The sequence below is a fragment of the Rattus norvegicus genome, chromosome 14 (assembly GCF_036323735.1).
Source record: "Rattus norvegicus strain BN/NHsdMcwi chromosome 14, GRCr8, whole genome shotgun sequence".
Lineage (NCBI taxonomy): Eukaryota > Metazoa > Chordata > Mammalia > Rodentia > Muridae > Rattus > Rattus norvegicus.
Genome location: NC_086032.1, coordinates 30,970,684 through 30,981,458, shown reverse-complemented (window position 1 = coordinate 30,981,458; position 10,775 = coordinate 30,970,684). Strand labels below are relative to the sequence as shown.

The window sequence follows — 10,775 nt, the reverse complement described above, 5'->3', positions numbered from 1 at the left end:
CTATATCCTCATCTTCCCCTCCTTCGTGTTTCACAAAGGTCACTCCCCCTACCTGAAAGCCTTAAAAGCTGTAACGTTCATCCCGATAAACGAGACCTTGACAACAGAACTTTTGCTTGGTCTCCTTTTTCTCTTCACCCCCATTTGGCCCACAGGTAGAAAGCCTCTTCGGGACCCTGAATAACTGGGTCCCCGCTGGCAGGGACATGTGTCCATCCTAGGTCTTAGCTATGTTTCCCAGGGGTTACATGAATGGTGTAGGTACAGTGTTTCCTGAAACTTATTGAAAACCAGACCTGCTTAGTAGTGGCTTTATTTGTTTATTTACAATTTTTCTTTCCTTTCTTTTTTTGAACATAACAGTGCCGGTCTGATATACACATAGAATATATATGTAGGATATATATGTAGAATATATATGTATACACAGTTAGCACGGTCAGGAAGGGAAAGGCCATCATGGGACAGGGTGGAACTGGGTTCACTCACTGTACTCCTGTGATTTGGCTGTGTGGCAGCCACAAACCCAAGTGAGAAAGGTTACCAGTCCCTTCCTGGATTGAACTGGAGTAGTAGTCAGTGCAAAGGCAACCACTTTCACTAACTTCTTTCTTGCTTGGGGAATTCTAACTGGAGAGAGGGAAGGTTGTCGATAAAACCCACATGGGGGACCTGCAGGTATGGGCAAGTTGGGGTTAAAACCTGAGGATCTCATTCCTGAACCTCCTTAGGCTTAGGGTCAGTAGATCTAACACTCTGTATTTAGAAACAGAATAGAAAGTGGCCTGCCTCTGCCTGCATCCTTCACTCAGGCTCTGTAGTACGTGGTCCTAGCATAGTCTCTGCAGAGCACAAGTTGGGGCTTCTCTGCTGGGGTTTGGTCTCTGGGACCAGGAAAGGAGCTAGAGCTCTCTTCCTTAGGAATTCTGACTCATCCCATTCCAGGCCTGTAGCAAGGGCTTAAAGGAGGGCCTGCTGGCACTCAGGATCTCAGCCTAAGGAACAGTGGGAAATAACTCTAGCCAGTCTGGAATAGAGATACAAACACAGAATTCTGGTTTTCCTTCTAAGTGGAGGCTGGGTAGCCTCTTGACCTTGGAGGCTGAGTGAGTAGCTCTTGACCTTCCTTCCCATCTTTTCTTTAGATCTAATCATCTTTCCCATACCTCATCTTCACCATAGCTAGCTCTTCAGTGCCGGAAAACGCAGGTCCTTTCTACTTCCATACTTTAAAGACTAGGAGAGAGGGAGGGCAGGGGAGGAGGAGGAATGGGCCACTTTCTGTTTACGTAGAAATAGCTTCTATCTCCCCCTATAGTGAGGAAATTAAGCTCCCCCTCCATGGTGTCTCCTCATGATGAGAAGGAATTATATAAGATAGCCAACCAGCCAGCCAGAGCGTTTACACACACACACACACACACACACACACACACACACACACACACACACACACACACAGAGGCACGCTCGCTCATGCATAATAGGGGTGTTAGGATCAAGTTAGTAAATGGATATGGAGTAGGGGGTTGCCCTATCCCCTCCCATTGAGAATGGGGAAGGGAATGGTCTGATGAAGATCCAGTCCTCCCTTTCTTCTTCCCCTTTGTTCAGGCCTTCTTCATTGGGGGAGCAATTTGATGATTTCTTCTTCTGAGGACTGCCGGATAATGTCTTTGTTCTTGGCACTAGGGATGTGACTTAGCTTGGTGTTCAGCTTGAAAGACCTCCGGAGAGGACCTTTCCCTCAGGAGGAGACCCCAAGCGCCCAATGACCGAGCCGAGGCCACTCGGATGCAATCAGCAAGAGGGTTTATTGGAAAACACAGGTACCTGCAGGCACACAGTCTCTTCGGAGGACTTGTGCGCCCAGCAGCTCCAGCATGGGGCTTTTATAGGGTTTGGGGAAGCAGAAGCGGGCGTACAGAAGCAGATGCATAGTTATGGGGATTGGTGGATTTAAACGAGGCATATAGACATGTTCACATATGATTGGTTATTTCACATGATGAGGTAATAAGGTATAGCTACACACATTGGCAGGTTTGCATCATATTCGAATGAGGTTGTAACATGGTAAAAGAGTACGTGCGGGCTGGGACGTCCTGAATGTCAGGGGCTGGGGGCTTATCCCTTCCTGCCAGATCCGGTACTCCTAGTCTGTTCTGTATTCCTTTCCTTTTATGGTCTGTTAGTTTTAACGGTGACTCGGCCCTAGGTATCTGGGCGTGCCTGGGCTCGGTCAAGCCTGTTGCAGCTCTGAGTTAAGACTCATGGGGTGGGTCTTTCAAGCTCATTCTCTTCAGGGATCTTCAGCACACCAATTCTGTAGTCACAATCAACTACAATCGTGAGTAGGTCAGGACAATGGGATAGTTCAAAAATGTGGGGAGATGTTGTCTTGGTGCAGCTTGTTGTGGCTCTCTGGGAAGCTAACTCAGGCACTGCCTGTGGTGATCTCCCCGCTCTTCTCACTGGGGATTTCCTCCTTGCAGGCTGACTTGAGATGGCCACATCTTCAAGAGTGATGTTGTTGGTCCTGAAGAAGAGTCCGGTACTCTGATGCCTCTGGGGCTGAGAGCTCAGGGTGTGGGCACTACCGAGTTCCTCAGCAGCATCTGCTGTCTCTTCTGCTCATGGAACAGCTATTTTCTTACTTGTGGGTATTTTCCATACTCTAGTTGTTCAGAACAGCTCCACCACTGGGAATTGTCACCCCTACATGATAACACCAGGCTTGTGATTTGCTAGAATCACTGGACCTACCTGGTATAATCAAGTCGGTCTGATTTGAGGGTCTCTGTTTCTAATCAGGATGTTGTAGAATACAGAGTCTGAGGACTTCATGTAATAGCCTCTATTTTTGCAGATCCGAGCCTATTTTGTGGTTCTTAAGGATGGACCACCTCAAAGATGGACCCTTGAAAGGCTGTGGGTATTTCGAATTTTCGTTTGGTTCCTAGGGGTTGTGGAAAGTGCAAGGATTTCTCTGAGCAACCTTTGTGTTTCCAGTTTGTTTTCAGTGAGAATTGCTCTGACTCCAGGTTTGCAGGGGTGTGTATACAAGTGGTATGTGGGTGTATGTGGTATGTGTGTGTGATGTGTATGCATGTGTACATGTGTGGGTATTTGCTCATGTGTATGTATATAATGTATATATATATATATGTGTGTGTGTGTATGTGTACATGTGGTGTGTGTATGTGCACATCTGAGTGAGGTATGTATGTGTGAGTGAGGTGTGTGTATGTATGTGTGTGTTTGACTTAGAAAGCGGGCAATTGCTGGTGATCAGGATTTTCCTTATCTCCTTTTCAGGAAGATACCTTAGACTTCTTTATACCAAGGTCAAGTTGAGCCCAGCACTTCTCCCAGAGATTCCTTTGCTTAGTTTAGCAAAGATAAATGTAACATGGGGGGGGGGCAATAAAGGAGCAAAGGAAGAGAACCACGTCAGTCTCCAGACACCGGTACGTACAGAGACGCTCAGTGTGGATGGGGGGTGCTTTCATAGCACTTTGATCATCAGAAGGCAGACACCCAGTAGTTTCTGCAAGCATTGCTGGTTCTGAGGCTGCATGTCTGGGTAGCAGTCTGCTTATTTCTTTTGACTGGTCAGTCATTCCATTCTCTGTATTACTACTCTGCGTGGGGGGCCATCTTCCCGGATTCCTCAATGGAATGGAGGCTGCCAGGTGCTCTGACCAAGGCTCTCTTGTTTTATCTGTCCCTCCCTGCACTTTTCAGTACCCCTTGGCTTCCTTATTCCTTGGCCTGGGGAGTGGCTGGGACTGCTTCCTTCCTCGTTCCTAGAGCTCAGACAGTGGAAGCTTCCTCACTCACTTCTGCTTCCTGACTTGGCTGGCAGCCTGCTGTTCTAGAGTCTGACCTTTGCATCCCCTGTTGGATCCTCACTGGGGCCCTTCAGGGTTTAAAGCATCTCCGGTGCTCATTTGTAGCCTGGGACTATTGAAAGTGCTTTGCCATCAATCATTCCACTTTCCCAGTGGCTCTCTGGGCATGCACCCACCTGGAGAAATGGGTGAATGAGAGGAAATACTTGGACTATCTAGTGGCAGCAATTAACAAAGAGGAGGAACATTCTCTTTCTGTATTTTGTTGTCATATTTTTATCAGACACAAAATATGAACTTCGAATTTGGCTGCTCTTTGGGGGAAATAGTTTTTCATTCACTCGGGATGGCCTCACACTGGTAGCAATCTCGTGAAGGCAGAGGGCAGCCATGTTGGTTTGGATTGCAGGTCCTAGGGAGAAAAAACCCTGATTCTATGAGAAAAATGGGATATACGGAGAGCAAGGTAGGGGCCAAGAGACCATGTCTGCAAAATGGACTTGAACAGAGTTAATCAGGCAGCATAGGAAACTGGCCCTGCCACTGATGTGGTCAAACTGCTGCTGTTAACCACACTGTATCGCCTTCTGTCTTTGTTTCCCTTGCTGGAAATTCAGCTGAGTGACAGCGCTGTCAACTGACTCCGATCAGGTGCCCATGCAACCCACCAGGACCTGAGGAAGAAGAGAAGTGAGAATTGGTGGCTTTTCTGTGGGGATCTGTGGGAAGAGTGAGGTTATGCTCAAAGAGGCATGGATTCCTAAAATCAGGTTGGATACTAGATTGCCATAAAAAATCAAATGAAATCAAACCAAACCAAACCAAATCAAACCAAACAAAACCAAACGAAACCATACCAACCATCAATAGCAAATAATGCTGGCTACTCCAAAGCATCCTTATTTCTTATTTTTTTTTAAGTCCCAATTAGTATTCTTAACACTCTTCTCCATCCATACTTTTGGTTCCCTCTCAGCTATGTGTTTTTTAACCTTGCGATTGCCTTAATATTGTTAGCGTCTTCTACAGAGACTGTAGAGTTCCCACTAAAGTGTGTGGTCAGAATTACATTCGGAAGATTGATGTCCTCTTCAGGCTACAGCCCATCTGATTACTGGATCTCCTCTGGGCAATGAAGCTGCCTCCTTTTTCTCCTCTCTCGACCGTCAAGCTTGCACCACAGTAATAATATTTAATAAGAGCAGCGGTAAAACCGTGGCATCGCTTCTCTGATGGTCAGAGTGGAATGCAACTCCAAATAAAACCCAGCCATTGCCACCCGGACAACGCAGCTGTTTTACTTTTTCACCTTGAGGAAGGGTGAGGTGGTTCAAATGTTGATTGATGCTTGTCTCTCAGAGCTTCCTGGAATAATTCATTAGGTGTTTGGGTGGAAGTGTGAGATGCACTTGATCATGTATTAAACATTCGTGAGCTATTTGCTGCTCTACACTCTGACTGGATCACGAAAAACAGCCTGGCAGGCCCAAGCTTAAGGAAATACAGTTTTTGTGGTTTCACAATTTTACCTAAATCAAGAAACTCTCCCCCAACTCCTCCAACTCCTGAAGGCATGAGGGCTCTTTGTCACATACGTGTGTCTTTTTCTCATGCCATTCCTGAATAAGTGATTGAACACAGAGACCTCATTCAAAAGAAATGTCTACACAGGGAAATCTGCATGTGGGAGCCGGAGCCATGGCTCTGGGTAAAGCACTTACCGTGTAGGAGTGGGGACTTGAATTTGAACTCTCAGGACCCAGGGAAAGACTGACACGGTAGTATATGCCTGTAACCCCAGACTCCTATGGTGAGGTGGGAGGTAGACATAGGAGAAGCCTTAGAAGCTTGCAGACCTGCTAGGCTGGCCTCTGAATCCATGAACTATAAAAAGACCCTATCTCAAATTAGAAGGTAAATACCAATATCCAAGGTCATCTTCTAACATGCACACACATACACCCACACCATGCCCAGGAATGCCCACACATCTACATCATATGCACTACACACCCACACTATGCACACAAGCGCCCACACATACACATACACTAAATCTGTGCACTAAATCTGGGCATAAAAAGTAAAATAAAATATAAGTAACATATGGACACATTATTTATATTAGCAATACTGTATTAGTTACTTTTCTGTTGTTATAACAGAATCCCACAATTAGAAGCAACTCTAGGAAGGAGGTGTTAATTTAGCTTGTGGTTCCTCAAAGATGTAGCCAAAGACGACTTTAAATGTGGGATTCTCCTGTCTCCACCACCCGAGTGCTAGGATTACAGGCGTGAGCCAGTCCACTCAGTTTTTGGAGTTCGGATTTGCTTTCACACAAGGATTCACCTTAGGATTTAAGCTGTAAAATCACTCATTGGGTGAGAACATCGCTGTCTTAGTTTCCTTTTCTGTCGCCTCCGTGAAGACCAGGAGCAACTGTAACTTGAGGGGAGGGTTCATTTGGTTTATGCATCCTTATTACAGCTACTCATGGAGGGAAGTCAAGGCAGGAAACCGGAAGCGGGGACCATGAGAGATCTATGCTTACAGGCTGCAGGAATGAAAAGGAAAGTGGCCATGAGCTGTGTCTCCGGCATGCTAAGAGTCTTACTGAAGTTGCGGAAGTTCACCATTACTCTAAATGAGTCCTGGGCCTGATGGCTAATGGGTACAAGGGAATACAGATGTGAAAGTAATAGTCCTGATACAGACTATTCCAAACGCTTATGCTGCAGTCTAATGACCAGTGTGATGATCCTGAGGTGCAGCTGTTGGCAGTGATCAGGAAGTGAGGATGAAACATGTAGCAATAGGATCAGTGCTTCTAGGACGGAGGACCTTCCCTCCTCCCTGCCCCTTTCCACAACATTTAGACACATAGAAAATCTTCTGTAAGGGGAAAGGGTGCTTTCTAGACACAGAGTCTCAACCTTGGTCTTGGGCCTCAGTAATCAGTACTATGAACAACACACTGCTGTTACGTCCCCTGCTTATTCTAGAGTGTTCTCTTATTGTAGCTCGAACTAAGACAGGTCCTGTCTGGGAAAGTCACATGATATCCACCTTTGAATCCTGTAAATGTCTCTTAGCCACATAGAGATGCATATGGGGTTTTCTGCACAGCGTTAGGCGATGACTTCGAATACTAAGTGTCTAGTCTTGTCCACACTTCACAGGCTAAGGGCACAGTCCTTCGTGACTCTGTCCTCACTTTAGACATCAGCTACAAGCGTGGGGCCTCTCGGGCTGTGTGCTCGTCTGTGCTCAATTTGGAAGCCTCTCCTATTATCCCAAGTTCAATAATTCACTAAAATGGCCCACAGAACTCAATAAAATGCTATACTTGGGAATACAGTTTTATGATACCGAAAAGGAGATAAATCAGAATCAGCTAAAAGAAAGGATGCAGAGTTGAGGTTAGCCATCATTGAAACAAAATCTTCTGGTGGTGTCCTGTCTCTATGGGGTCAGGATCCATCCCTCCCCGGACATGTGACTGTGTAGCAATCAGCACAGAGTAGCTCAAAGTAGTTTCTGTGTCCAGAGTGTTACTGGGCTCCATTATTCACACATGAGTAATTAAATTCTCAGCCAGAGACGCTAAATCGGATCTTTTTAATCAAAGGGTCTTTCTTGTACAACTGACTCCCACCCTTACTCCTTTCATTAGCTAAGCTATTTAGGGGACACGATGAGTCACCTCTTTTGTGTAATTCTTTGAGGACTTCCCGAGTCTCCTCCTTGGGAATTCTAAGAATTTAGTCTTCTTTTTAAGGACCAAGGGCGGCTACATTCCTTCTTATGTAACTCATTGCTATTGTCTGTTGAGTAGCCATTGAAAAGGCATAACTTAGCAAGGGTGCTAACTCTTGTCTCTCCCTCACAGTGGTTTCAAGACTGAGGTTATTAATTTCTGTAGGAAAGCCTCCACTACCATGTGTTGTAGTTTAGGTAAGGTTAGTGAACTTGTAGTTTAGGTTGCGTTTAGGTAACTTGGGTTTATCTGGTTCTATCACTTTCTAGCTTTCTGGTCCCAGGCACGTTACCTAATAATCTGACTCTCAGTTTCTTCCCCAGCAAAATGACCAGTTATCAAGGTAATGTCTGTCACGTGTTAATCATCAGGAAACCCAGGGCCCGCCACTTATGCTTTCGTATTAGAGTATTTATATGAATATTGAAAGTAAAGGCAGCATGTCTTAAAAATCTCCAGGCCTGACATTTTCGATTTTTTAAGTTTTTAGAAGTTGGTGTCTTTGTCAAAAAGAATGCTTTCACAAACTCCATATCTAGAAAGCAGAGAAAAATCTATACATGACTGACCTCCTCCAGTTGAGGAGGGTCAGGCACACCGAGCCGTTCTTTCATCTTCAAGGCATTAAAACATACTTGAGGAAGTCGGTTTGAAAACAGGTCTAGGCCATGGCCGATCTCCCTCACCTGACCTCCCCGGGCAGCTCCTGTGGCAGAGTTAACAGAGCTCTTCACAGTGTCACAGTCTCACCAGAGTTTTATTATTTCAGTTTCTCCATGAGCAAAACAGGAGAGATAATGCCAGCTTTGTTGTGACAGTATGTCAGATAATGTCTATAAACTATTTTGAGCCTTTAGACAACGGCTTTAGGGACAAAGGTTTTTTCTGATGTTTTCAATTTCTAGCTCGCTTCTAAACACACTACTCTATGTGAAGGGGATCTGATTTTCATTTTTCTGTAATCTTAGGATAACATGGAAGTCAATAAAACTTTATCAGTTAAAGAAAAAAATGTGTTTTGTTAATTGGTTAGAACGACATTTAAATCAGAGTTATCCAGGAAGCTAGGTCAGAGGGAGGAAGAGACAGGGCCTGTGGCCACATCTGCAGAAAAAGGGATGTGGAGCTGGTTCCTAAGTCGGTCCCTTTGTAGTTCTTATAATGAGAGGCTCTTGGGAAGGCTCAAGAAAGACTTTTTCTGTGGGTTCCTTCTTCTCAATACCATGAGTTAAGAGATCAGGCTTGTCGTAGCCATTCGGTATCACAGAGCACAGAGGCTGTGGTCCTTAAGGCTGTGGTTTTAGCCTTGAGTTTGGTCTCTTCCTATCACATCCTTAGGGGAAATTCTGTAAATCATCTCTGGCATTTGAAGAATAGAAATAATAGCACACATGACAAGGGGGGGCTCCGAAGATTACACCAGATGAGACGCGCTCCATGCTTCATGCAGTGTCTGATATACAGCACATGATCCCTAGTAGTTACTTGGAACGCCACCAGGGTTTATTGCTGTTAACTGTTAAGTTGGTCATTGCGGCTTCTGTTTCTCTATTCACCTATATTCATCTATAATCCCGCTCTGAAGCTGTAAATTCTAAAGTGAGCAAGAGTTAGAGCCTTGGAGAGGCTGCATTTTTATAGCTAGAAGACTTGACTCGGAGAGATTTTGATTTGCTCAAAGATATTCTGGGAACTCTTGTTATCTAAGATTTCATTACCTGGGTCCTTGTAGTTACACGTTTCTGCAAAGCATTTTTTTAATTTCATTTGTGTGTGTATTCGCCTGTATGAGTTTATGTACACCATGTGCAGGACAGTAAAGCTTAATTTTCCCATTGTAAATAGGCTGGCCTTATACATTCCCTTCAAGAGGGAGAGAAGGGCAGATGTGCTGTGTGACTTGACTTGACTTGGTCCATAAAAGGCGATTTGCCTCTGTCTCCTTTCTGAGGTACTGTGAGTGGTCACGTGAACTGATGTAGTGGGACCGCAAAGGACTGATGAAGAAGCCCAGGGGAGATTTGGGTATTTGAGCCCGAGAGCTACGGAATTCCACAAAGTGTCAGATATATAAGTGGGTAAGTTGGCCAATCACCCCAGTTCTCAGGCTGACGCCTCTGTCTGGTGATGGAGGTGGGAGTCATGTGTCTGCTCAGATTGCTCACGTGAGAGCAAGATAGGTAATGTACTTTATTTTTTTTTTCCTTTTTGAGGTTAGGTCTCCCTATGTAGTAGTTTTGACTGGCCTGGAACTTGCTATGTAGAACAGATTAGCTTCAAATTCACAGAGGTTCACATGCCTCTGCCTCCCAGGTGCTGGGATTAAAGGTATGATCCGCCATGCTTAGTTGAAAATAATTCTATATTATCATTCTGGTAAAATTAAATGTGAAGCGAAAGATGTTCAACTGGGTTGTCATTCGATTTCTTTTAGAGAACATAAAGAGACCACACTTCAGGCCAACATTTAGACTTGGTGTTTGAAAATGTTCAGAGCCTCCACTCTGCTAACGTGTATTAGCACATATTCTCTTAATTCACGTATGAATACTTTCTGAATGAAGTCTTAATCCAACTCTTCTGACCACTGTGATTTGCACCCTTGAGTTTGTTTTCTAGGAGAGTGGAGGCAGGAAAAGCAACCTTTTCCCATTTACATGTTGTCTTGGGACATCCTATGGTGGCAGGGTGTAGGTAAATGAGGCTCTCTGTTCATTGCGATTCCTGTACAGTGGCTGGTTCCAGTGAGCTCTGAAGCAAGCATAAGAGACTCTCTAATAAGCCCAGAGCATAAACAGTGTCGCTAGGAGGAAAGACACAAGAGTCAATGTTGTAGGGAGCTGTTGGTGCTTTTATATCAGAAGGTGCTGCAAACCAAAGGAGCCCTCCTGAAAGTTTCGTTCCCGAAACAAAGGTTTCCGAAGTGAATACCTTCCAGTTGGAAGAGGATACGAAGGCTTGTCTGACATCACGCTAACAGCAATGCCCTTGGTTTATTAGAACAAGCTTTTACTTTGAACATCAAGATGCATGAGTAGATTCGAGAGAGGGCACCATACAGAGACTTCGGGGTCAAACATTTAAGCTTGGGAACTAAGCTGCTTTGAGGTTTTGTTTAACAACCGAGGTCCCTTAGGACGAACCTGGCGTTTTCATATTGA

General features: G+C 44.9%; 1 long non-coding RNA gene across 3 annotated transcripts in view; it reads left to right on the top strand.

Annotated features, from left to right (window-relative positions):
• Positions 1 to 2,211: 2,211 nt before the first annotated feature.
• The window catches only part of LOC102551339 (uncharacterized), a 132,356-nt gene continuing 123,792 nt past the window's right edge, over positions 2,212 to 10,775 (top strand). Inside the window, exons 1-2 of one of the 3 annotated variants that reach the window (XR_010057693.1) lie at positions 2,212 to 2,358; positions 2,496 to 2,659. This is a non-coding gene — a long non-coding RNA (uncharacterized LOC102551339). The remainder of the gene's footprint in view (positions 2,359 to 2,495; positions 2,660 to 10,775) is intronic. The other 2 variants (XR_001841106.3, XR_001841108.3) reach the window with 2 other exon arrangements.